The sequence below is a fragment of the Vulpes vulpes genome, chromosome 10, assembly GCF_048418805.1.
Source record: "Vulpes vulpes isolate BD-2025 chromosome 10, VulVul3, whole genome shotgun sequence".
Classification (NCBI taxonomy): Eukaryota; Metazoa; Chordata; class Mammalia; order Carnivora; family Canidae; genus Vulpes; species Vulpes vulpes.
Window position 1 is genome coordinate 79,619,050 of NC_132789.1, and position 26,497 is coordinate 79,645,546.

The 26,497-nt window shown below is 41.7% G+C and overlaps 1 long non-coding RNA gene and 1 other non-coding gene across 4 annotated transcripts in view; one reads left to right on the top strand and one right to left on the bottom strand.

Moving 5' to 3' along the window:
* Positions 1-26,497, bottom strand: part of LOC112930684 (uncharacterized) — a 200,575-nt gene that overhangs the window by 122,767 nt on the left and 51,311 nt on the right. The window lies entirely within an intron of this gene.
* Positions 6,664-6,743, top strand: LOC112930739 (small nucleolar RNA U2-19). The gene has a single exon (XR_003237200.1). It is a non-coding gene; the product is annotated as a small nucleolar RNA U2-19 (small nucleolar RNA).

Here is a 26,497-nt window from a genome sequence, read left to right on the forward strand (position 1 = left end):
AGAAAGATTCTCACACAGACTTTTTGCTGAGCACAGCACAAGTCCCAGGGCTTGATCTCATGATCCTGAGACCGTGACCTGAGCCACCCAGGTACCTCCCTCTCAGCCTATTCTTGAACCACTAGCTCACTGTCTTATTATTATAGTTCTATAAAAAGTTTTGATATTTGGTCAGATAAGTTCCCACATGTCATTATTCATGACTCTTTCACTAACTCTTAGTCTTTTTATCTTTCATGAAACTTGTAGGATCCGCTGTTTACCTTCAGCAAAATACCATGATAATCTTCTCATTTATTAGCATAGCATCTCTCCCTTTATTCACACCCTCCTTTACATATCCTTACGTAATGCTATGTACTTTCATCCAAATAGGTCTTACAAATATCTCGTTTGACTTATTCCAAAGTAACTTATACTTTAGGTTTTAATAATTTTAAGTTTTAATAACATGAATACAATTTTAGATTTTGAAGGTATATAATCAATATTATCTTTTTTTCCAAAATTCTTATATCTCTCTTTTTTTTTTTTCTTGTATTTCATTGCCTTGAGCCCCCAGGACATTTTGAATAGAAGCAATAATAGTAAACATTCTTGTTTTCCCTTACATTAATAGAAATGCTTGTGGAGGCTTACTGTTAAATTTAATTATTTTTTCTGGATATTTTTATAGATTTTTTCCAGGTTTTAAGGAAATTCCCTTCTATTCCCACTTTTCTAAGATTTTTTCTTCCAATAAATTAATGTTGACATATCCACTGGGTTGTTTATATTATTTTACTCTGTAAATCTATTTTAGATTTACATCTATACTATATATTTCATGAATTGATTTTTTTCATATGAAACTATTCTTGCATCCCTATAATAAATTCAACTTGATTACGATATAGTTTATGGTGCACATTGCTGAATTTTATTTTGCTGGTATTTAATTTAATATTCTGCATAAATGAGATTGATCCATGGTTTATCTCATTTTATTTTCAATGTTTTCTAAACTTCAAAAAATAACTGAGGTGGCTTTTTCTCTTTCTTTTCTCTATATAAAGATTATCTGATATTTGAAATTTTAATGAAACTCAGCTACAATACTCTTAGAATGCTATTTTTGAGAAAATTTGAGAAAATGAAAATTTCTGAATATTGACTCAATGACGTGCTTTTAATTATTGACATAAGTTATTTATAGTACTGACTCCAGATTTAATAAGTCTGTTGTGTTGGTATTTATACGTGTTTCCCTTTTCATTCATAATATTGTTTCTCTTTCTTTGTTTCCTGATCAGTCTTGCTTAGCTTATATATTTTATACAGTCCTTCCAAGAACAAGCTTTTCATTTTGTTAATTATCTCTAATTATATTTTTTTATTTCTATTTTGGTGATTTTTTTCCTCTTATTTTCTGTTTGTTTATTCTAAGATTTTATTTATTTATTTGAGAGAGAGAGATCACAAGCAGTGGGCATGGGCAGAGGGAGAAGCAGACTGTCCGCTGAGCAGGGAGACTGAAGTGGGGCTCAATCCCAGGACCCCAGGATCCTGACCTGAGCCAAACCAGGCGCTTAACCAACTAAGCCACCCAGGAGCCCTTTTCCCTTTTACTTTTATTATCTCCTGCTTCCTGCTTCCTTTTAATTCATTTTGTTGTTTGAGTAACTCCTCCTTAAGCTGAATGCCTCATTCTTTAATGTTCAACCTTATGTTTCTCTATGATGACATTTAAAGCATAAATCTACCCCTAAGAATCACTTTAGCTACATCTCACACTTTTAAGGTATTATTATTCCACTCTGAGTATTCTTCTTCTTTTCATCATTATTTCTTCGTTGACCCATGAATCATTCCAAAGTAATTATTTTTGGAAACCATATTTTGGGTATACTGTTATTATTTATTTCTATGGTAGATATTATTAGGCACCTACCCTTACAACTGTTCTCTTCTTATCCTCTGTGATGGAGTACTAGTTTGAGGTCACAATGTGCCCAGTTAGTGGACATCTCTCTACTCCTCTTGCAGCGAGGTCTGACCATGAGACTAAGTTATAACCAATGAGACATTAAGTACAAAGCATCTCAAGCTTAGCATTCTCCAAATGCAACCACAGATGGTCTCCACCAAAAATCTGTTCTCAAGATTCTCACCATCTCTACCTTACCCACTTTAGTTTTTTAGGCCAAAAGCCCAAAAGTCTTCCTTGATTATTCTTTACACCCCACATTCAGTTCATTACAATGTGCTATCAGCTCCACCTCCAAAACATTTCTGAAGTCTGGCCACCTCTTCCAATTCATTCAACTGCAGCGGAACTTGTCCTAGCCACCATCTCACTCTCTGGAATAGTTCTGGAATTTCTTTTTTTTTTTTTTTTAATTTTTATTTATTTATGATAGTCACAGAGAGATAGAGAGAGAGGCAGGGACACAGGCAGAGGGAGAAGCAGGCTCCATGCACCGGGAGCCCGACGTGGGATTCGATCCCGGGTCTCCAGGATCGCGCCCTGGGCCAAAGGCAGGCGCCAAACCGCTGCGCCACCCAGGGATCCCGTTCTGGAATTTCTTAATGGGACTCAAGGTCTCTTATTTCCCCCAAATTCATCCTGCATACAATACCCAGTGAAACTCTTAAAAAGTGAATTAGATCATTTCATCTCCTGCTATAAAATAAGCTCTCATTATGGCTTCTGCCTTGCATGGAAGACAAATTCCTTTCACTGGCCATAAGGCCCTCTGTGCTCTGGCTCCTGCCACTGCTCCACCTACTCCTTCACTCTCCACGCCAGTGCATTCACATTCTGTCCACTCGTCAATATTCTAAGCCCAGTCTGTGGGGATCCCTGGGTGGCTCAGTGGTTTAGCACCTGCCTTCGGCGCAGAGCGTGATCCTGGAGACCCGGATCGAGTACCACGTCAGGCTCCCTGCATGGAATCTGCTTCTCCTTCTGGCTGTGTCTCTGCTTCTCTCTATATATATATCCCTCACAAATAAATAAATAAAATATTTTTAAAAAACTAAGCCCAGTCTGTCTCAGGCTGTTTTTTCTACTTGAAATAGTCTCCAAGAACTTCCTGCCAACCAGAATGTCACCAAAGTGTCTCTTTCTCATAGCTCTAGACTAGACTCAAATCTCACCTCTTCACAAAGACCTCCTCAGACCACCCTATCCTAGCAAGGCCACATCCTCTTACAACCCACGTCATCTTTGACATGACTACCCCTATTTACCTTCTTCATAGCATTGCAGTTTTCACTACCTGCAATTACTTTACTTTTTTGCTTATTTTCCATTATTTAAATCCTCATTATATGACAGGCTCCTAGAAGGCAAACAGTTTTTCTTTACTGTTGCTTTTGAAACAGCCTTCTAACTAACATAGGTAGTCAGTAAATATAATATATAATGTATAAAATTAGAATACACACACATACAAATATGGATCATTTGATATATATGGCAGTAAATTAGATATGATGTCTAACATATTATATATGTTATATATAATATATGATGTATAAGGCACAAAATACAACATATAATATATAATATGCAATAAAGTGTAGTCAGTATGATACAATGACAAATAATATAACAGTCTTTCAAAGATATACATCTTAAAATTTTTCAGTCCTTTTCTATAATTCCTCCAAGGTCACACAAATGCAGAAAGAGAAGGAATAGAATGGGGGAAGAGAAAAAGGGGACAAAACAATTTGGAAGAGGATCCAGCTATGCCAAGCTCCGGATCTCACGTAGGCTTGCACTTGCTTCCCAGGGCTTCCTTCAGCTGTGGGAGGAAGAGAGTGGTAGGCACCGGAGTGGCACCTGTCTGAAAGCTTGAGAAGCTTTAGGTCGCTGTAGCATGAGCTAATTAGCAACATCTGATTCTCTCTATTGTCTGTGTCACTCCTTGTCAAGTGGATGGGCTTTGCCTTCTTAGGGCCTTAAGGTACTAGTGGTGAAATGACATCAATTCAGGGACTTCACTGGCCGCTGTTTCCTCCTCAACACAGTCCATGCTGCGGGTCATGGAATTCCTCAGTTGCAAACTTTCTTAAGAGGTCAGTTGCTTGAAGCCCAGATGTAAAAATGATTAAGGGAACAGCATATTTAGGACACCTGATTTAGATATATTCTGTGCTTTAGTGGTATATAAGAACAGTTAGAAAACCAGGTCATGTTTTTTTAACTGGGTCATGTTTCCCCTCTTCCCACAGTTGTCCTTTTTCTTTACTCTTAAAATATGATTTTCCATATCTCTTGATTTCTGCTCTTATATTCTATTTTCAGTTACCATATGCTACTTCTCAACAAGCAGTAATTTGGAGTAATCCTGCTCACAAATTTTGGAAAGGAGAGACTCTGGAGGACATAACTAGAATGACCCCCCTCCCCACATGCTTGGAACTTTCTGATTTCATGAGTGTCAGTGAGCCATGTGATCCTCTCCAAAGGACACCGCCATTCCCAGCATGGTAAATAGGAAGGAAATGAAGGCAATTAGAGCTCTTTGGATGTAAATTTAAGTGTTGACTGAAAGGTTTTTTTCTTTCCAGATTCTGCTTTTGTAAACACAGCTCTCTCGTGGAAGGGAACCTGGGAAGCTACCACAGCTCCATGACAAATGGACAGGCCAACCATGGTGACCACATCTCCATGTGTGCATTGTAGTCATTTATAGACATGCACATGCACGCAGTAGCAACAAACACTCACTGCAGCTCCCACCAACAGGAAACCATTAGCAACCAATAGGTAGAAGATGGGCTGGGGGAAGAACATTATTAATAGGTCAGCCTTTTGTTTGATGAACTCAGTCATTTATTTTTATTGATTATATTAGATGAAATTATCATCCTAATTTCTGTATGTTGTGCCACACACAAGCACTGTACACATACCTAAAGCACGCTGATTTCTATTGCTTATCAAATGAATAAGTTATTTTCTCAGTGTACATATCTGTATTAAAGATAAAAGAGTAGCATAAGTCTCCAACAGAGATCCAGAAGTCCATAAGCTAGGTCTTTTAATGTTCTCATTATTTTGAAATTTAAAAGAAAATCTTTCCCACTTGTAAAGTAAAATATATATATATATATATGCAAATATATATATATGCAAATTTTCTTATGTATGGAGCAACTGAACCCAAAACAAACTATGGACATCATCCCATGCAGCACCACTCAACTTACTCACATTTGCATGGATTATGTTTCTCTCCCACAGGGTTACATGGCTTACAATGGGAATATAGCAAGAGGATTTCTGAACGATTTGAAACAAGGCACTTAGTATAACTTCAATAATTCTCACAAAGATATATATCCATTCCTGAGACGGTTTTCAGGTAGACTAGAAGGTAATTCATGTGAACAATGACTGTTCGGTCATTGAGTACTTGATATCATCCAGAACACTGTGCTAGGTACTAGGGGAATATCAGAGAGGCCAGACAGACACAACTCCTACCCTCAAGAGGCAAGAGGAAAACACAGCAAGTAGCTAAAGAATCATACATGTACTGCAAAATTTCAACTGTGCAAACGTTATGAATGAAAGAAGCAAAGTATTTTGAGAAACTTGTAATATGTTAGGATGAAATAGACTTAATCATTTACATTGTTTGCCATGTGGCTTTGAAGTACTTCCTTCTTAAGTAAATGAAGTATGTTTCCTGTCCCCCTGATGTTGAGCTAGGCCCCATGACTTGCTCTCACCAGTGATATGTTCATGCAGAGGTTTTAAATGTATAAGCAGGGTTTGCCTTGACCTCTAGTGTGTGTCTTAGCTAGGAAAAACATGTTCCAAGGAGGCACAGGTCCCAGCATAAGGAGACAAGTGTAATAGAGTAGACCCCAACCCACAGCCGTAAACCAATCCCAGCTGAACCCAGCAGAGCCATGGCCAACAATGCAGACCAGAACATAAATAAGAAACAAATGCTGCTTGTGGAAAGCCACTGATTTTGGAGTTGCTTATCCTGCAGAATTAGCATAGCAGAAACCTGACAGATGCAAATATACAATATCTACAACAGGTCCGTTTGGGGGCCAGAAAAGGCACCCCAGGATGTGACAATGGTACAGAATCTGGTAACTTTTATATTAAAATATCAAACCTCAATAAAATAATATCAAGATTTATTTTCATACTTCTGTGCCTTTCGATTTGGTGCCTTTTGTTTGGTTAGTACAATCTTCAGGATCCTTGATCTTTTATTGTTTAATATTTGCTAAAATTGTACCTCAGCCTTTTATTGACCTGCAGAGCCTATTGTCATGAAGACAATATCCTAACAGACCTGTGACCAGGATACCAGCATATGTCTAGGCACCAGAAAAACTATTAGTCTATCATACCTTTTCCTTGAGGAGATTAGAATCTAAGGCAAAAATAGTACCCAGAGAATCACACAAATCAAGGCAAAATTCTAATGATGCTAAATGCTATGAGGGAGAGACACATTGAGTATAGACACATGTGCAGCCAAGGAGTATAAATGATGCAGACTTGGCTGATGGAAGCAGACCCCCAAAAAGAGACACAACTGGAAGAGACAGTGAGGTCTCTGAGATCAGAGTACCAAAACTAGAGGAATGTGACAAGAGAAGTAGAAGAGGTCTCCAGATGGAAGAATAAAAAAGACTGAAAGAAATCAATGATGAAAATAGCCAAATCTGAGCATCAGAAGACCTTCCAGTCTACCGGATACATCTTGCTTAAAAAAAAAAAAAAAAAGAAAGAAAGAAAGAAAAAAAATTGAAAGAAGATTGGGAAGCATAGCAAGACCTAAGAGCACTGACACTGAGCAGCTTTGTGAGTGTGCTACACTTGTGCTCCTAACAGGTACAGTGGGGGGCCCTAGGCCTCCCAGGACACCAGGAAATGTGTTTTTGACAAGTATCCCCAGCATCAACTCCATGCCAGGCACATGGTAAGCATCCAACTATTTAAAACTTTAGATGGTTTTAAAGAATACAGGAGGAATTCCACCATCCCAAAAGGAATCACAGAGCCTGAGAACTGGAGAGAACAGGACATCACCAACATTCTCATTGGATAGATGTGGTAACTGCTCAGTCCACACAAGCACATAGGGACAAGCAAGGGACCAAATTTCAGAGTCTGGCCTCTGTGTTTAAGCCCATACATACATGATCCTCTGTTCAGGCCCAAGCCACACTGCTGTGACACGTATCCTATTTCAATGCAGATTTCTCAGTGCCACAGCCTGAGGGATGCAGGTTGTGCAGAGCACAGCTGGGTGGCATCATTCAGAATGCAAACAAACAATGCCTCCTAAGGTTGTTGAGTGCACCATCTAAACACCTGTACACAACAACTCAGAGATTATAGCTGTCCAAACAATACAGCTTCGTGATAGCCAACAGTCCAAGGAAATTGTGTGCATTCTGACTGTTCTGTTCCACTTTATAGGAGATTCTTTCTAAAGGGTAAAGGCACTGGTAAGCAGATAACCCCCAGGACTGGGGTTATCTGATTTCTTAGAAAAGCTTTATCTTGAACTTTTAAGCATGCCTATAATGCAGGTAGAATTTCCTTGTAAACAGAGAAAAACTATTGTAATCAACAAGCAAAAAAAAAATGTATTGAAAGAATAAAGGAGCTGGGATATTCATTGCCAGTCATTAACCTGATTTTCTAATGAATATGGCATTAGGCTTTCATTAACAATCATTTGTGTTTATGTTGAACAGTGGATGTATAATGAAGGTTGGTAAATGAAAGCAAAATTAAACCAGGGAATTTTGGACACTTATAAAGCAATTAACTTGTTTGGCAGTAATTACACATTGAAAGCTAAATCAAGTGCATTTAGAAAGCCACAAGAGTCGCCACATAAACCAGAGGTGCTTTGCTCTGAAATAATAGAAAAACCTCTCCTTCCAAAATGAAAGAGAAAAGCAAAAGTATGGTATAAATGACAAGCAACCCCCAGGTCTAATGAAAAGAAATACAGTTACAGCCAATATGTTAGGGAAGAGGCAAGTTACCATAAAATAGGACAACTCAGCGAGGGAAGGAAGGAAGGAGGGAAGGAAGGAAGGAAGGAAGGAAGGAAGGAAGGAAGGAAGAAAGAAGGAAGAAAGAAAGAAAGAAAGAAAGAAAGAAAGAAAGAAAGAAAGAAAGAAAAGAAAGAAAGAAAGAAAGAAGAAAGAGAAAGAAGAAGAAAGAAAGAAAGAAGAAGAAAGAAAGAAAGAAAGAAAGAAAGAAAGAAAGAAAGAAAGAAAGAAAGGAAGAAAGGAAGGAAGAAAAAGAAAGAAGAAAGAGAAAGAAGGAAAGAAAGAGAAAGAGAAAAAAGAAAGAAAAAGAGAAGGTTTTGCAACAAAATTATATGAAAACAGGTATGTGCTGGGGAGTTCAGGTTTCCTGTTTGTGACACAGGCACGCACATACATGACTCGTACACACGCACAGACACATGCAGTCTACATACTTGAACAACCTCCTAGATGTGTGCAGAATAAACCCTGAATCCACAGTCAGGTTTTCCAACAGCCACCTCCTCTCAGTAGTTACCAAGGCTCTGGAACTGACAATTTTGCATCTCAATTCCCCCTAGTATCTGATGATAGTCCTTTATTTAATTTAACATTTGACATGAGAAGTCAGTCATTAAATGCATCCAGGGGAAAGAGGAGCCAAATGAGGGGAGACAAATGAAACCCCCAGAGAGGAATCAGTACTGAACCATGAGGAAGCAAAGGCAGTAACCTGGAGATTCCACGTGGCCACAACTCTCAGAACCAGGAACTTTGCTCCAAAAACATATTCCAAATCCAATGAAGCTAACAAGATGAATTTTTCTCAGCCTTTTCCGTCCTGCCAAAGTTAGACAAGCTATACTACAGAGGTGCTGTTTGGTTTTTTTTGTCTTTTTTTTTTTCTTTCCTCGGCAGAGGAGCTAGTCTTCAGATGCACCCAAAGGTCTGAGCCAAAGGACAGAGCTTTCCAAACTGGAGACTCGATGTCTTCCTCCAAAAGATCTGAAGATTCATGAGCTCTTCCCATATGACAAATACATTCATAAGTAGGATTTATGGGTGCTTGAGGGTTAGTAACCAAAAGAAAGTTTCCCTGGGGGATCTGTAAAGGGCAGCTGGCTTTGTGGAAACATTTGCAAAGTGCTCGGGGATCAACTATGCTAAAAGCAAATACTTGCTTTGCCTGGGGATTGAAACAGAAAACTGAAATCTTCACATAGGTCATTTAACTATTACCCAAAAAAAAGTGTTTGCCACGATGGAGTGTGTGCATTTCTTTTGAGAAATGTGGTCTTTTAAAAGATAAACATTTTAAATCTTAAAAAAGGATAAACCTTTTTTATTTCCAAGCAGAGGATCTTTAAGACATTAATGATAAGACATTAAGCTGAAAAACTCATTTCTCACTTATTTGAAACCACTTTAAATATTTAGATTGTCTGCCTTGTTCTAATCTAATATGGAGCATTTTATTTGAGGCTTTCTTAGGTGCAAAATTACTTCCTGGTTTTGACCAAGACTTCATCAATATATCAGTGTACTATTTCATATCTTTGCAACAATCCTCATATTTTTTCCTGTGTCTTCATAGACACATATGTTTATGTAAAGGAAATTTGAGGAATACACTATTCTTGAAGGTAACTGCTACGATGCTGGGGCTTCTTACATTTTATTACCTATTCAAACCACTTTGGAAACTAGTTACAGTGCAGATCCTGACTCAGGAAGTGTAGAGTGGAGACTCAGACTCTGCTTATAACAAGCACCTAGGAGATGTTGATATCCGCTCAGCAAGGTACTGGTCTACTCAGCTTTGTAGTAGGTAGCTGCAATTCCTAAGATCAGGACCAGAGGTAACAGAAGCCTTGAAAATAGGTCAGTTCCTCTCCAAGAAGAAACCTGGAAAGTGTAATGGACCAGAAATGAAGCAATAGAGGAATTAACACTTGTTAGAAATGAAATATGCAAGGAAAATGGTTCAGTCCCCACCACTCCTTAATGCATGCTTCCCAGCTGCCAGAGCTTTTTTTTTTTTTTTTTAAACATTTCTCCAGTTGTTGAAATCTGGACAATTGAGTTCACCAAATAATTATCAAAATTCCATGCACTATGTTAAGCACCAAGGATGTAATCATAAATGAGGTATAACTCCCATAATTCTCCCCCAGTGTGGTTACAACACAGCAGAATAAAATCTATGATAAAAAGATGCTTTAAGATACCAGAGGAGCGCCTCAACCAGAGCTAAGGAAAAGAATGTTTATTCAAGTTAAAAATATCAGGGGCCCCTGGGTGGCTCAGTTGGCCAAGTGTGGACTCTTGATTTTGACTTAGGTCATGATCTCAAGATCATTAGATCAAGCCCCGCATCCGACTCTGTACTTAACGAGGAGTCTGCTTGAGATTCCCTCCCCTCTCTCCCTGCCCCTTATCCTGTTTGCACTCTCTTTCACTCTCTCAAATAAATAAATCTTTAAAAATATATATCAGGAGACACTCTTGGAAGAGAGGTTGAATCTCAAAACTTGACCAAAAAAATATCCAGTTGAAGGAGAGGAAATAAGAGCATCATTAGCAGATGATCATCGTGGGGAAATGACTGGATTGTGAGAACATTCTGACTCCAGGTGAGAGAAGGTGTGTCTCTGCAATGTTTCCCCAAATCCTCCACTAGAGGACTACTGAGAGGCAACTATTCTTATCATTATTCTGTAGATGAGAAATTTGAAGCCCAGAAAATTTATGACAGCCCAAGGCAATATCACTAAGTGGTGGCACCAAGATGCTACCACCAGTCTGCCTAGTGCTGCAGCCTGTTCTCTCTGCCTGTGTTCTGACGTCTGCCATAAGTATTTCAGTACCTGGGCTGTGGAATTTAAGGCAGAACTGATCTGATAAGGAATTGGCATTGCCTTTTCTGTGAGGATTCCAGCCCCAATTTTTCCTTCCCTCAACTAGTATTTTGCTAAAAACACACACACACACATACACACATACACACACACACACACACACAGAAAAATAATCCATCCCAATCCCATGGTGATTTAAGATTTTAACAGCCTTAGGCAGACTCCAGTTTACAAAGAATTTTGTATGTTTAAAAACTAATGATTTAATTCTTGATTACATGCTTATTTGTCTTTTTAAAGATCTAGATTTTGAAGAACAAGATCAAACAGGAAAGGCTGAGATTGGGCCAAGGGAATTGTTGACAAAGCCACGACTTGCACTATGGCTCCTTCAGGCAAAATACAAAAGTTGCTCCCTCTAGACTGATCCGTCCCCATGACAGGGTTTGGTGGGGCCAGCAAATGCACCTGCATTCCAGCCTCCACTTATCCCCTGGGCCTGGAACCCTTGTGTAGGATACACCCTTCTGACCTTACATGGATCCCCAAAGCTGGAGACTTCAGCTGGGACATGTGGTACATGGGTGAACCTAGAAACTAGATTCCAGAGAGATAGTGACATAGGGGGAAAAAATGCTGTGGATGCAGCAGACACTACTTTTAGGAGTTCAACCATAGTATTAAACAAGAGATGAGACAGAAGGCAGACAGGTCATCAGGGTCAAGTGTTGACTTTCCCCCACCCTCTAAATAATTAGAGAGACCTGAGAAAGCTCAGAAACAAGAGGAAGGGGATGGGGATGTGGGTTGAGGAAGCAGGCTTAAGGCACACAATAGTCAACTTTAAATTCAAAAGCATCAATTCCTCATTCTAATCCTCTCTTCAAGGAAAACAAAATCATGTGGGATTAAAAAATTCTTTGAATCTAAGACACAAGCCTAATTCCTCTCAAAATAAAAGCGAAGACTCAACCTTAAATAAAATAACTTTCTGTAGATCTTGATTATAAAATTACTTCCTCAATTCCTCTGACTTCAGAAGCCTAAGAATAACAAATAATTACAAATAATTATCAAAATGGATTTCCCATTATCAAAATGGGAAAATGGATTTTAACCCTCTTATTTATGCGGTTTTTGCTTTTTATTAATATGTAACTTGTAGATGAGTTTATGAACAATTAATATAAGACAAATTGTTCAAAATCAAAAACTATATATTCTGTCAGTACTTCTTTTAACTGTTTCCTAACAGAAAGTACTGGAAATACATCTGCTGGTGCTTCCTCTCTTCCCCTGGTAGCTGGAGAATCCAAGAGATGGACAAGTTACATTTTCTGTGGCCAAATATTAGCAACTTCACCATAAATCTAAGATCATCATTTTTATTTGAGTATAAATAAACATAATGAAGTCTTAAAAACATTAACCTTCATCCTATCAGGAATAAGAAGAGTTAGAATTTTAGCTAGTCATATGCTTTATCTTTTATTGTGGATCTCATTTCAGAAGACTCATTGAATTTTTAGGAACCTGCCAGTCTAGTCAAAAGAAATCACAAATCCTTAACTAACATATGCTAACTTTTCTTTGAGGAACAAAGAAGCATCTTTGTTTGTTCCTCTCCAGCAAACACCAAGCCATTTAAAAGGAGTCTTTTCAGTGGCAATGTTAGCAGGGAAATTCAATTGTATTTAATTAAGTTCTTCCCCCAAAAACTGCACACAGAAGCACCAAAGAGGTTATCAGAGGTCAGATGCCTGTCACGACTTTCTGACCCTCCCAAAATGCAAAATAAAAGATAGTGGTATCCCTGCTGGTAAGATGGGCTCCCACATTTGTGCCTCTCTCTTTCTGCTTTAATTTAATAGCAATCAGCACAATATGGCTGCTTTTTTCTGAACAATAGGACAGCAGAAGTTAGATTTATGGTGCTGCAAGGGGAAGGTGGGAGACAAGAGCGCTCACTATGGCTTTTAAGGTTCAATAAGAACATCACTGTGTTACCCATAAAAAAAAAACCTTGAAAATCTACTTAACATTCATTGTTGTCAGAAATAGGCAGATGTGCACTTCTGATATTTCGTGTCCTAGAATTATCTTAAATCGCCAACTTTCTTATAGAGTCTCTTTAAAAATGATACTTCAGTGAACATGATTTCTTCCCTACCAAGAAGAAAATGATATCTGATCATGCATTTAGGAGCTCCTTCACTTTAAAATAGTAGAAGTATTTATATAGCAAACCTTATTTTCCAAATTTCATCATTTTCACAAGTCTGCTAACAACCTTTCAATGAGCAAATGCACTGACATGGTCAGAAGTACTGACTGTGTTTCATTAAACCAGACAAAAGCTAATTAACCCAAATTTTATTTGGAGTCTTGCATGTGTAATTACAAACGAGCCCCAGACATGGAGCTTACTTCCTGCGACATTTTGTGGTTAGGAAATCACATTCTTCAGTGGCACTGTGAGGGGAATCTCAGAATCTGGGACCCAGAAGACATCCTCAGAACCATTTAATCCAACATCCGAGCTGATGTGTGTATCCCCCCCCCATAATACTCCCACCCTCTGTCATCCAGTCCATAGCTGGATGATTCCCCAAAGACTTGGACCTCACTGTTCCCTGGAGCCAGCAGGAAGTCAACCCTTTCATAAGCACAAAGTGAAAACCTGGAGTAAAAGGAGCCTTCGTTTTGAGATCAAAATCCCTGAACTTTAATCCTGGTTCTGCAGCCAACTTGGGATTTCAAGTAACTCATTTAATATCTCTGCGCTTGTGTAAATAAAAGATAAAGATATTTGTGTGCCCATCTCTGAGTCAAGATCCTCGTGTTCAAATCTAGGTGCTGTAAATTTAAAGGACAGTGAATCTCCTCCAACTTGAACACCAACTGAGATCAACTGGCAGTAGCTAACCGGAACACTCTCAGGATGTTGGGCCTCTCCAGGTTTCTTGGGAAAAGAACGCCATGACTGACTGGCAGGATTATCATGAGTGCAAGCAAGTTCCAGGGTGCATGAGGAATATACGATACCCACGTTTTCTGTCTTAGCTCTAGGGAATACCCAGGAAAGAGCTATGGAAAGGACATGGAGGGCTGTAACTTTGTCTAGCAAGAACAGCTGGGAGATTGGTGCAGGTGAGAATTATATCCAGAGACGTTCTTGTCTTAGAGATCAGAGCAACCTTTGATTGGCAAATCCATTTAAAAGTAGAAGACTTGCTAAGCTCATATCCATTCACTCGCTTGCAAGTCAAGCCGTAGGTTCAGGAGGAAGAGAGATCAGCAGTCACTGAACACACATCAACCACCCTGCAGAGTAGGTGGGGTAGGCTCCCTTCAGGTGACAGCGCTGACTGGGAGATTAGCTGACCATCCCAAGGATCCTCGGCTGCTAAATAACGGTTTAAATTAAGATCTCTAAATATTCCTCTAAATACCTCTATATATACCCCCAGTGGCTTTCACCATTGTTCTAATTCCCTTCAAGATGGAAGAACAGCAAAAGGCTGTGGTGGGTGGTCCCATCCTCTCCTGTCAGTTCCAGTGTCCCGCACACCTGCAGATCCGTCTCTTGGTCCCATCCATGATCTCAAGCTATTCCACGGTGCATTAGCTTGCTGCAAACCTAAACCCACCATCACTCTTACAGTGATAACATTATCCTAATGGGGATATATAGCTAACCCTATTAATCTTTCTTAATAAGCAAACATTTTAAAAGAAGTGACAATTGGGACGCCTGGGTGGCTCAGTGGTTGAGCATCTATCTTTGGCTCAGGGTGTGATCCCAGGTCCTGGGACCAAGTCCCACATCGGGCTCCCCTCAGGGAGCCTGCTTCTCCCTCTACCTGTGTCTTTGCCTCTCTCTCTCTTGGTCATGAATAAATATATTATTTTTAAAAAATAAAAAATAAAAGAAGTAATCATCAAGGAGGACTTACTGTCGATTTTATTACCCAAAACTATAGTAATGAATTCTCCACAGAACCCTCTATTTTTTCTTCCATTTCATATGCATCATTAGGTACTATAAAATACAGAGATTATCCAAAAGTAAAATTGCAGAAAGTAAATTTGTGATATGGACAATCAGAGAGAGAAAGACAGGGAGAGAGGGAAAAAGACATAAAACTGATCATTTGAGGGGCACCTGGGTGGCTCCGTTTGTTTAGCATTAGACTATTGATCATGATGTCATGGGTCATGGGGTCCAGCCCCGCGTCAGGCTCCATACTCAGTGTGGAGACTGCTCATCCCTCTCCCCTCTCCTGCTTACCGTCTCCATCTCCTCTCTTTCTGAAATAAATGAATAAATAAAATGTTTTTAAAACCTGATCATTACAATTTCACACTCTACTCCTATTCACCTAAATATTAGTCCTAAAGAAGCCCAATGTTGTTTCCCTCAGTAACAAGCTGAGTGACCCAGGCAATGGGCCCTCACAACCAACCAGGCTGTGCTGGGTTTGCAGACTACATGCAAGTACAGGTGCTGTGACTGGACCTGTCACCACGGCAGCAAACACCATCTGACACCCCAGCTTTATAAACCACATGCTCTGGAACCTGTTCCACTCACTAACATTTTAAGTGGTTCCAAATCTTTAACCTTTGAATGAGTGCAAGAAAAATGTCATAGCCCACAATCGAAATGAGAAAGGCCTTGAACACCAAGCCCTTTTTCATTAACGGCCTTTCAGCTCAACACTAGGATCATTTTACCACCACTAAACGGGAATAACCAGACATTATCGCGACCCAAACACACGCTGTGCTGTTTATCAGATAAGCCAGAACAAACTTTGAGAGATACCGACGTCCCATAGCAAAGAGCGGACTTGGCTTTTCCCTCCGCAGGAGAGGCCGGGCCGCGGCGGAGGAGCGGGGGCTCCGCTGGGAGGTGCCCAGGTAGTGGATGCGAGCGCGCGCGTCCGGGAGCCTCGGGACGTCAGACCCCTTCCCCTTTCTGCAGACCCTGGTCCAGTCGGCAAGACTGACACGTTCTGTGACAGCACATCCACATCGTCTCACGTGTCCCTCGGCCCACTCCACCTGCTCCTGGGAGGAAGCCAGCGCAGGCAGGTAGCCTGTGCGGCTGGCGCCGTCCTCCCAGCCCCCGGGGATGTGGGCCCGCCCGGGGGGCGCTCAGCGCAGCAGCCTCCTGCCTGCACCTTCAAGGCAGTGAAGCGGTCCCCCTCGGGCGAGCTACCCCCTGGTAGGAGGAGACCCTGCGGGTTCTCACCAGGGGTCCCCTGAGCGCACGGCTCATGCCTCTCCCTCCACGCTCCCCGACGTGGCCCGACAGGCCTCCGGCGGGTAACAGGCACAGGGTAAATGCAGCTCTTTGCTTTTTTCGTTTTTAAGACAGCTGCTGAATAATCTTCTGCAAAATATCATGACAGTCTGTGACTCATACTTTACAGTAACATATGCTTTCAGGGTTTAATTTGGTTTTGAACAGGATTAAATGTGCTGAAAATCAGACCACAAGATTTTCATAATGAGGGACAGAACACAATAGTCACCTTACATGAAGAGCAATTATTTAACACGGATTCACGAATTGCTTGATGGTGTTTTCTTGTGGAGACAGGCACAGCTGTTACGCTGAGAAAGTGCCAAGTTTTATTTATTTCCCCCCCCCCCCCCCCCCCCCCCCCGTTTCCAGGAAGAGAAAACCCCTCTGCCCTCCCTTGCAAGTGTCCTGGTTCCCCCTTGGGCCCCGGGGAGTTAGCAGTGACTAGTAGGGCGCCTCTGTCTCCATTTCAGAATGTTGCTTCCTGCCTTTTTGCAACTGTGTGGGCACATGTGTTGGGGGGCGGGGAGGGGGGTCTCATTGTGGCTGCTGTCTTTTAAATAAAAAAAAAAAATGAAGATGTGTGTTGTGCCATTAAAGCATCGCATTTAGGTCAACAATACAGAAGTTAATATAAAAAGCAATATAGAAAAAGAGTTTTGACTCCCGGAATTTTTCAGTTGATCTGAGGAGCTGGGCCAGGCCTCAAGATCAGAGAGTGTTCTGTGAGCCAAAAGGTTCAGTGCGATTTAGGGGCCGACAAGCAGCCGGCCCTGGGGTATGGAGTTCAGCAGGTAAGACAATTTTCTTGGGAGGCTGGAACCCCAGTGGGAGCCAGAGGACATTTCTGCAGTGAGGCTGAGGTGGGCTATCTTCAACGGGAATGACCAAGTCATGGGGACAAGCCATTTTCTCGATCCTGATGGAAAGCCTCAAAGTGCCCACTCCCCAAAAAAGGAGCAAGTTTGTTGGTACGTGTGCTGCGTTTGCTGTTATGTACGAGGAGTGGAAACAGTTTGCTCTTGAGACAGCAAAGGTATTTTCACCCTGAATATCCCATGTGCTCTGTGAAGAGGCCCCTGCTCCATACTTTGCAGGATTCTGACTTTGTTTTCCTTCATGCGGGTGACCTTAAAGCATCGATTCAAAATTCCTCACCTCTGTCTCAGCCTCCGGTACCCAGAGCGTGGTGTGTTCCAGAGCCACATCACCAATGAGACAAATATTTGCTTTCACCAGGGTCACACAATAGATATTCCAACGAGCCTGTGCAAGGACAGAAGACTGGTTTCTAAGGTTGAGGGTCTTCTGCTCAGAGAAAGGGCTTCTCCTTCCCCCGCTCTCAGACTTATGCTTGGTGATTAGAACTTCCTCCTAAGCCAAAGCTCCAGGAATGTTCCAGCCCAAGGACAGGGTTTTTTTGTTTTTTTTTTTTTTTTTTTTTCGAATAAACAAATCACCCTCCTCAATGTTTAGGAGAAAGTCAACATTACACATAAGCCAAAATGAATAACGTCACACATAACGTCTCCCTTCTCTCCATGAAATGTGACAAGGACCTGAGTAGGTCTGACGGGAAAGTCCCCTGCCTTAACTGTGGCCCAATCCATGTGTCCAAGTGACCCAAGTCACAGTAAACCTGATTATCTTGAAGCACTTAGCTGGTCTCTCCACCTCTTATCTCTCTCTTATCCCTCTCTTCCCATCCATCCACCCAATCGACCTGATCGATCTTCCTAAAGACTAGTTAACCTTCACATTATTTTCCCTGGAAAGAAGTCACCAAAGGTTCTCCACACTCTTTTGTTTGGCATTTAAGAGCTCCTGTCTCTCTCTCCAAATTGCCTCTCCAGCCAGAGCCACCGTCGTCCCCCTGACACAACCCTAGGTTCCCTGCACACATCTCGCTGCTCCCGCCATGCCTCACACTTCCCCAGCTGTTCTCTGCCCTGACACCCCTCTCTCCTCACCCCTATCCAAGCTCCCACCGCAGTGACCTAAGAGCCCCTTAGCAGCCTTCAAGCACCGTGAAAAGAGAGCCTGTCTTCCTTGGCTTTGAGTCTCCTCCGTAACTGAGAATGCCTCGTCCTGGGCAGACGCTCACAGATTTACTGTGTGGATAAATGGATGCAAGCAGAGATGCCTGGGAGGAAAGATGCTTCAACTGATGAGTAGGGTGATGGACCAGTAGGTAAGTGGGTGAATGCCTGAGTCAGGGGTTGGATGCACAAGTGAGTGAAAACCTCTTATTACCAGAGACCTGAGTGAGAGAAACACTGTCTAATAAAGCCACTTGACATGAACTCCTGGAAAAGAACATCAACTGAACTCTGGCTCTGGTTAATCCAACTTTGCTATCAAAGACAAATTTAAAGGATGACCTTGCTGCCCTGTCTGACAGCCTGGAGCCATGGGAAATAGCCATTTATGCCTACAGTTAGTGCAGGAATGGCATTTAAATCCATCTCGACCCAGATCTGTTGCTAAAGTACGACCTAACCCCGTGATCCTTCCCTTGACTGGCAAAGCAGTCTGTTTTCTCAATACAGTGATCTTCCATCTGAAAAATCCAGATTTCTACAACAATCAACACAGGTCTCTGAGGTTCTAAAAAGCTAATCCCAGTTGACGTGCTCTTCCTGGACGGGGATGGGCAGCTGCCCTGAGCGCCAGGACCCAGAGACAGCAGGCCGCGCCACTGAGGAGGTCGGGTGTCCCCAGGCAGCGGATGGCCAGCAGCCACCAGAGCAGGCAGAGGCTGTGCCTCACCAGGGTGTTCACTATGGCCCGAACCAAGGATTCAGAGCCAACTGCTAAGTAAGGCTCAGGAACACCTTCTAAAACTGGGTGCAGAAACTGGTTTTCTGTATGCCACATTCCGTGAAGTTCCCAGTTGGGTTTTGTTTTTTGTTTTGGGCTTTTGGGGCTTTTTGACAGCCCTGTTTACAGGCTGCCGGCAGCTTCCTTGTGTCATCTGTACTGTTGGCAGCGGCCCAGGCTTCTCCACACACCGGCTTCTGGTTTTCTGCACCCGTCAGTGAAAGAGAAGATTAAATAGATGTGTCCCACACAGCTGCCCTCGGGGGGACTCGATGCCTGGGTCCTGGGAAACCAGGGAAGGCTTCCTAAAGGACGTGCCATCCAAACACAGCCCAGACTGGAGGCCAAGCAGCAGGAAGATGACGGAGAACCACACACAGTTCAGAGACGTGGCCGCAGAGAGAACAAAGTGGGGTTGGAGGGAGAAACCACCCGGAGAGGATGCAGGGTCAGCAAAGGGGCTGGTCAACTTGTAGAGAAGTCTGGAATTTGCTCTGGAGGCCACGGGGGGATGGGACAATGGGGCTTTGAAGCCAAGGTATGATTTTGAAAGCAAAGATACATTTTGGGAAGATCACCTTGGCCCAAAGGTGGAGGATCTATGGGATAAGATAGAGCAGAGGCATAGCCAGGACACAGGGTGGGGGGGCGCACAGCCTCCATGGCCATGTGGACCCTGGACCCCAGACCCTAGCTCCAAAACGCTCCTGCCCAAGCTCCGCAGCCTGGGCTCCCAGGCTCCCAGCCCCACTTGGACTCAGGCCAGGTCTCTGGACAGTGTGTGTCCACCCCTCCAGCCGGATTGGGCTTCCTCCGCCCAGCCTTTGCATTTCTGAGAATATTCATTGAGAATCACCCTTTGGAGATCCCCATTCCCGGCCTCTTCTGGGGCATATGTCCCCATGGCTCTGCCTCCGGGAGTCCAAACCTCACCTCAGAGCTCTCCAGCAGCCCCTGAGCAGCAATTTCACACAAAGGGTTTTCCGGCACAAAACTGAACTTGTGGAGAGTTTTTCTGCAACAAAAATTTCCATAATCATTAGCTCTACGAAATCATACAAAGATACACATTCCATCGGAAACTGCATTATTTTAAAGACCAAAGGAAATGTTACAAAGGGGAGAAGGTGAAGGTGCACTCTCCTTCCAAGGTTCCCATTTTACATGGTCGTTATCACCCTAAACAAAAACATAGAGGCAACCAGGGGACAGGGAGAGGGTGAAATCCAGAAAGTAAAAAATGAGAGAAAGAGAGAAGGGAGAGGAAGACTGCAGAGTGAAGAGGCAACAAGGAAAGTAAAACCAAATAAATATGAACTTGGAAATACTTAGAAAACAAAATGTACTGATGTCGATACAGCATAAGAACCACATAAACACCAGCTGATGAAATATGCATTTCTGTACAGGCGAATGGTCTCAGCGCTGCTCCCGAACAATTGCTCCAGCACAGACCTCTGGGCTACCCTTCCCTCCGGGGACTGCCTGAGTGCTCACAAGTGTTTCTGCAAAAGGAACAAATAAATTGCTAAAACTATAAGCTAGCAGCTTTCCAGAAGGAGGAAGGACTAGTCACAAAAAACCTCAATCCTACACTGTGGCCCTATACACCTGGCATAGTCATCTTCCAAGAAAGGAAATATGATGATCAGAAATGATGCCATTTGTTTTGTTTTGTTTTTAAAGATTTTATTTACGTATTATTCATGAGAGACAGAGAGGGAGAGAGAGAGAGAGAGAGAGAGAGAGTGAGAGAGGCAGAGACACAGGCAGAAGAAGAAGCAGGCTCCCTGTGGGGAACCTGATGTGGGACTTGATCCCAGGACCCTGGGGTCATAACCAGAGCCAAAGGCAGATGCTCAACCACCGAGCCGCCCCAGAAATGATGCCATTTGTATCTGAAATATATTTACTGGAGCAAGAAGGATAAATATATGTATAATGAAGAACTGAATTTGATCAGATGTGGTATGGGATTATTAAATCAGTTCTTAAGGAAAAAAGGGGCATTGCTCTGAGGGACGAGACTGGAGTAAATCTGGGGAGAAAACTCCATTTTTTAATGATTCCTTGTTCTATTCAAATCTCTTTAAATGGACAGAAATGCATTTGAGTCCTGTGAAGGTCATGATTGAGAAAAGAAACCCAAAACTGATTTAAAGGGGCTAATCAAGGAGAGATTTACAACAGTTTCACGAAATAACCTTCTGAAATGGAAGAGAATTGGCCAATTCCATTTTACTGAGCATCACGTTAATATAACAGCCACATATTATTCAACAATATTCACATATTATTCAGCAATATCCCAATTCATTTTTTTTCACAAGGTAACAAGTCTGGTCTGTGAGTTGAGACTATGAAATGGTGGACCGGACACACGCCACACAGGAAAAGTGTGGAGTAGGATTTGGGGCTTTTTACTGGCTGCAGTTCATTTCATTAGAGGTTCTGAGTCTCCCGCTGGGCTCTTATTTCTAAGCCTTTTGTGTGGGATTTTCCTTTTAAAATGATACCTCAATGCAAACGTCCACATTAGTGTAAGAAAACACTTAGCACACGCCTAAGAAACCTGTAGAATGGTCATAGAAAGCACAGAAATATTTTAAAGCAGAAATAAAGGGAATAAAATGGAATATTTTAGGCCGCCCCTAGCAGGTGGGTATTTGTGGTTGAAAACCTGCTCTCACACAAGCAGGACTGTAACTGTAACAATAGAAAGGACACTTGTATTCCAATCATCTCAACAAAACTAAATTGCAGACCTGGGAACATTAAAAAGAAAAAAAAAAGGAAAGAAAAAGAAAAGAAGAGAAGAGAAAAGAAAACACAACACCCTTCAAAAGAAAAATAAAACAATGCTCCCAAAATAGGCCCGATTATGTGGGTCACTGCATACAGTGTATTTCCCCTGTAGCATTTTATCGTGGTTACTGTTGCCAGGGGACACTTGATGCTCTCATTATATATGTTTGTCTTTCACATCAGAGCCGGTCTTTTCCCTTGGATGCTCCCAGAACTGTAACAGAAATAAAAATAAGGAATGGACCCCATTATTACACAAATACCTACAAAGCAGAGGGAGTGACCCCCGTGGGTCACCGTGTTGTCCCTAGAAGCATTGATGCTCTTGCCCCAGGGGCCCCCAGCCTTTTGTCACAGGGTCAAAGCCAGGACCTCGGCTGAGTATCTTCTGTGAAGAATTAACAAGTGTGACAATTTGTGGGCCCTCCCCCCTCAGCCCCTGGTCCGGCCTGCCTGAATGCTGTAAATAGAGACATCTGGATAGGGCCCTTTCACTGCAGTAATTGAAAATGAACACGGATCAAGTTCTGGCCTGTTGTATTCATAAATCTTGAAGCTTAATTACATTAAAGGGAAATCTAGAGCCCAGCACTATGGAAACTACAGATTCTATCTGGCGCTTGAATCATGAATCTTTAAGATAAGTGGGTTTTCTCTCCCCCCAAGTCCTTAGTAGGGTTGAATGAGAAATTTCCAAACTGAGCCTTCCAGTGTCAATGCACCAGGAAACTTCTGGGAAGATTTTGTGCTCCACTATTTGTACATGTGCTTCCACTGCATGTTCACTGGCTGACACATGTGGCATTCCTCAGAGCACATGAGCACTGTGAGGCTCATAGTTCGGTATGTTGCTATGAGCAATGATGGCGGGCTTGACAGATAGTCAAAGTATGTTTTTTCCCCCAAGTTGAGCAGAGAGAATGTGCATCTAGTTAAAATTTAATGAGTTTCCAAAAAAAAAGGGGGGGGGGGATTATGGCAAATGAACATTCCAAAGAAAGTCAAAGCTCTCAGCATCCCCTCTAAAGATAACAAGTTAAAAATTACTCCTGAGTGATTTGTGATTCCATTGAGATCTTGGATATAAATCAATATATATCAATGATGATATATATTTCATATGTATATATGAAACATCTTTTTATTTGCTTTATATAAAACTTCACTCAATGCTATCAACCAAAGGTGAGTCGTTTTAAAAAGTGCATGACACTGGTGGTTCGTGCAGTTAATACTTTTGTTATAATTGCATGTATTATGTGACCTTTGGCCCATTTTGGCGGATGGATGGATGGATGGATGGATGGATGGAAGGAAGGAAAGCATTAGTCCCTCTTGTTAGAGACACATGTACACCAGTCACCACACAGAAGGGCAGTCCTCTGAGGACACACTCCACCTGTGACTCTGACTCGCCCTACAGGCCATGCCTCTCCCAATATCATGTGCACCATGGGCACAAAATAAATGGAGTGGGGATGAGCTGATAAATGAATCTACAAACCGGATCTGTACCTCTGGGGTCAGCTGCTACTACGACCCCTTTGTCTCCATTCCCTTGTGGTAGCTACCTAGCATCAAATGAGAAAGAAAATCCCTGAGTACAAAAGCATGTGAGGGACTGTGAGGGGTCCGGGCATAATAGTTACCACTGACCTAGAATCTACTCTTTCAGACATTGTGTGAGGGTCTCCATATACAGGCTCTCAAATGCTCCCAAAAAGTTGTCAAGTCACACGCCATTATTTCCCTTTTCTTTACTGAAAAACTGTGATTCAAAGGAATTAGGAGCCCAAGACCACACCGCTGCGAAGATGACACTGAAAGGTAACTAGAGGCTATTTTGACTCTAGAGTTCACACTAATTCCACCAAACTACACTAATTTCTAACCTTTTATGGAGATTGACCACTTATAAAACATTTCTCTAAATATCACAGGCAGCTTAATATTGTAGCAACACCGTGAGCACTGGGTTCAAATTCTGCATCCTGCACTTTTTTCTTTTGGCAGCCAAGAGGAGTTAACCTCTCTTTCCTCTCAAGTTCCTCATCCTTAAAAGCAGGAATGATATGATAATGAGAGTAATGCAAGTCAAAGTTGAAGGTCATTTGGAAGGTGAAATAAGGGAATAACCTGACCCAGAATAAGTGTTCATGAGACAATCAGCTATGTTATTCTCTGCCCCACACAGCTCTCAGTGGGGTGTTTTCTATCATGACCCACCTCTCTAGAAACTTCACTATAAACTTACTGGAACTGTGCTGGGGATCTGTCAGGTACCCTAGAAGGTCTCTGAAGAGGCTCCTGCTAGTGAGGGAGAAAAATATGAGAATTCTCATCTTTGCTATATGGTACTGGCTGAATTGTGCCCCCCCCTCCCCCAATTATCTGTGGAAATCCTAATCCTCAGTACCTCTGAACGAGACTGGAGAGGGAGCCTTTGAAGAGGTCATTAAAATTAAGGCGGTCCTGTGGGTGGGGCCTGATCCAATGTGACCAGTGACCTTATAAGAACAAGGGATTAGGATACAGGCAACACACAGACTAAAGGCAAACCACATGAGAACGCAGCAAGAAGGTGGCCCTTTGTAGGCTAAGGAGAGAGGTCTCTGAAAAAGCTCACACTTGACCTTGGACTTCTAGTCTCCAGAATGGTGAGAAAATAAATTTCTGCTATTTAAAGTCACCCAGACTGTAGTGTTTTGTTATGGCAGCCCTAGCAAATTAATACACTATACAAAATTGATTAGAAACACTAATAAATGAACATATAACCCCAAGCTGAGAAGGACACCCATAGAGCTGTATACTGTCTTCCTAACACTTCACACTGTATGGTGAGTACTTAATTCACTCACTCGCCTGTATTACCTAGACCACAGGATTCCCAACAGTAGGGTGAAGATAGGTTTGTTATAGTACCCCCAACATTTAACACAGTCCCCAAAAGATATTCATTAAATAAATAAAACCATGAGAATTCCTTATCTTTCCCTTCCTATGTTTCGCGATAACCAAATAGTCGATGAAAGAAAGCTCTTTCTAGAAATACTACAGCTCATAAATGCAGATGCAATGATAGAATTAGGCAACCACCATCTTGTAATCCTCAATGCAAAAATGGGTCTAGCCAATGATTTAAAATGGATCCTGAAATTATTAGTGAATAGTTGATGGGGAATTTACAAAGACAGGATCATGTTGACACCATCTCTGTTCATTGGTCAGTCTTCAGATGCCTAACAAGAGTAAGACTAGATATCTTGCGACTTACGATGTGGTGCAACAAGGAGGACATAAGACCACCTTGGAAGTACCCTCCCTACGAAAACTGGACCAGCATCTATTGGAACCTTTAGAGCCAATGACCCATTTACAAAGATACAAAGGATAGAACATGTGAAAATACACATCCATGAAGCAGGCATCAAAATCCAGGATGCAGGACATTTTGCAAGAAATGACCCACTTTCCCTAACACAAGAGTGGTATCAGTTGGAGGGAAAAGGACAGGGAGAGGGTTACAAATAAAAGTGGACTTTAGAGACGTAACAACATAAGCATCATGTGCAATAATGGCCTTGAGTCTTGACTCAATCTTATCAAATGGAAAAATGAAATTCTGAGACAATCTGGGAAAAAGAAATGCAGATCAACATTGCATTGTGTTGATAAGTTATTGATAATTTTTTTCAGGATTAATAATAGCATGGTCAGTATGTGCAAACAGAGAGGGATATAAATTTAGGTGTGAGTATAGATACCCTTATTAGCTAATGATGAATACAGAATTTGTGGATAAAATGGCACAATGTTTGAGAATTTCCATAACAAGTTTAAAACTAACTTGATGCTCAAGAATGTGCTGCACAGAAGAGCACAGATTGTGTGTTGCTGCTCTTGAGGAGGAGGATGCTTCTAAGGTGAAGACATCAGGAGCCCAATTCTTTTGGTTAAGGCATTTACAAAGATTAGTCAGTAAGTGGCAGGACCTGCTTCGTCTAACTCCTAACCCCACGCATGTGGGTACTTTGCAATAGCCCCCTAACTCTAAAACTAGGGAGAAATGCATAATTTTACATTAACGTTTATTATGCAGTGACTTTGCTGGGTGTTTTATATGCATCACCTCCTTTATGTTCTCATACAGCCATGAAGTGTGCGCTATTGGGCCCATTCAGCAGATGAATCAGAGTTCAAAGAGGTTGTGTGATTTGCCCAAAGTGGCACAAGATTCGAACCTAGATCTGTTTGACTTCACATCAAAGGAGAACTTCAGATCTTTGGCCCTGGGGCAACACTGGTGTGGCAATCACGACAAACAGCAGCTTCCTCCTTGGTGAGTGGCAGTGAATATTGGTTTAGTCAAAATTCCCAGACTTTGACCATGGAAATTTATTTTTACATTTAACATCCATTAACTTCACATTTGCCCGTGGAGCACACCTTGAAAAATGCTGCATTGCTCTGTGTGCTTGTAATAGGTGAAATCTTACTGTATTTCTGCCATTTTTGAATTTGGGAATATTAATGCATGCCATTAAGTGGGAAAGAAATAAATCCCCTTATTTATACCAAGGAAACAGTTGGTTATATGTGACCAGCATCATTTGTAATTGACAAGCAATTATCTTTATTCTGCACAAAACAGTAATATTTCCTTCCAAGTATTTAGACTCCTGAGTAT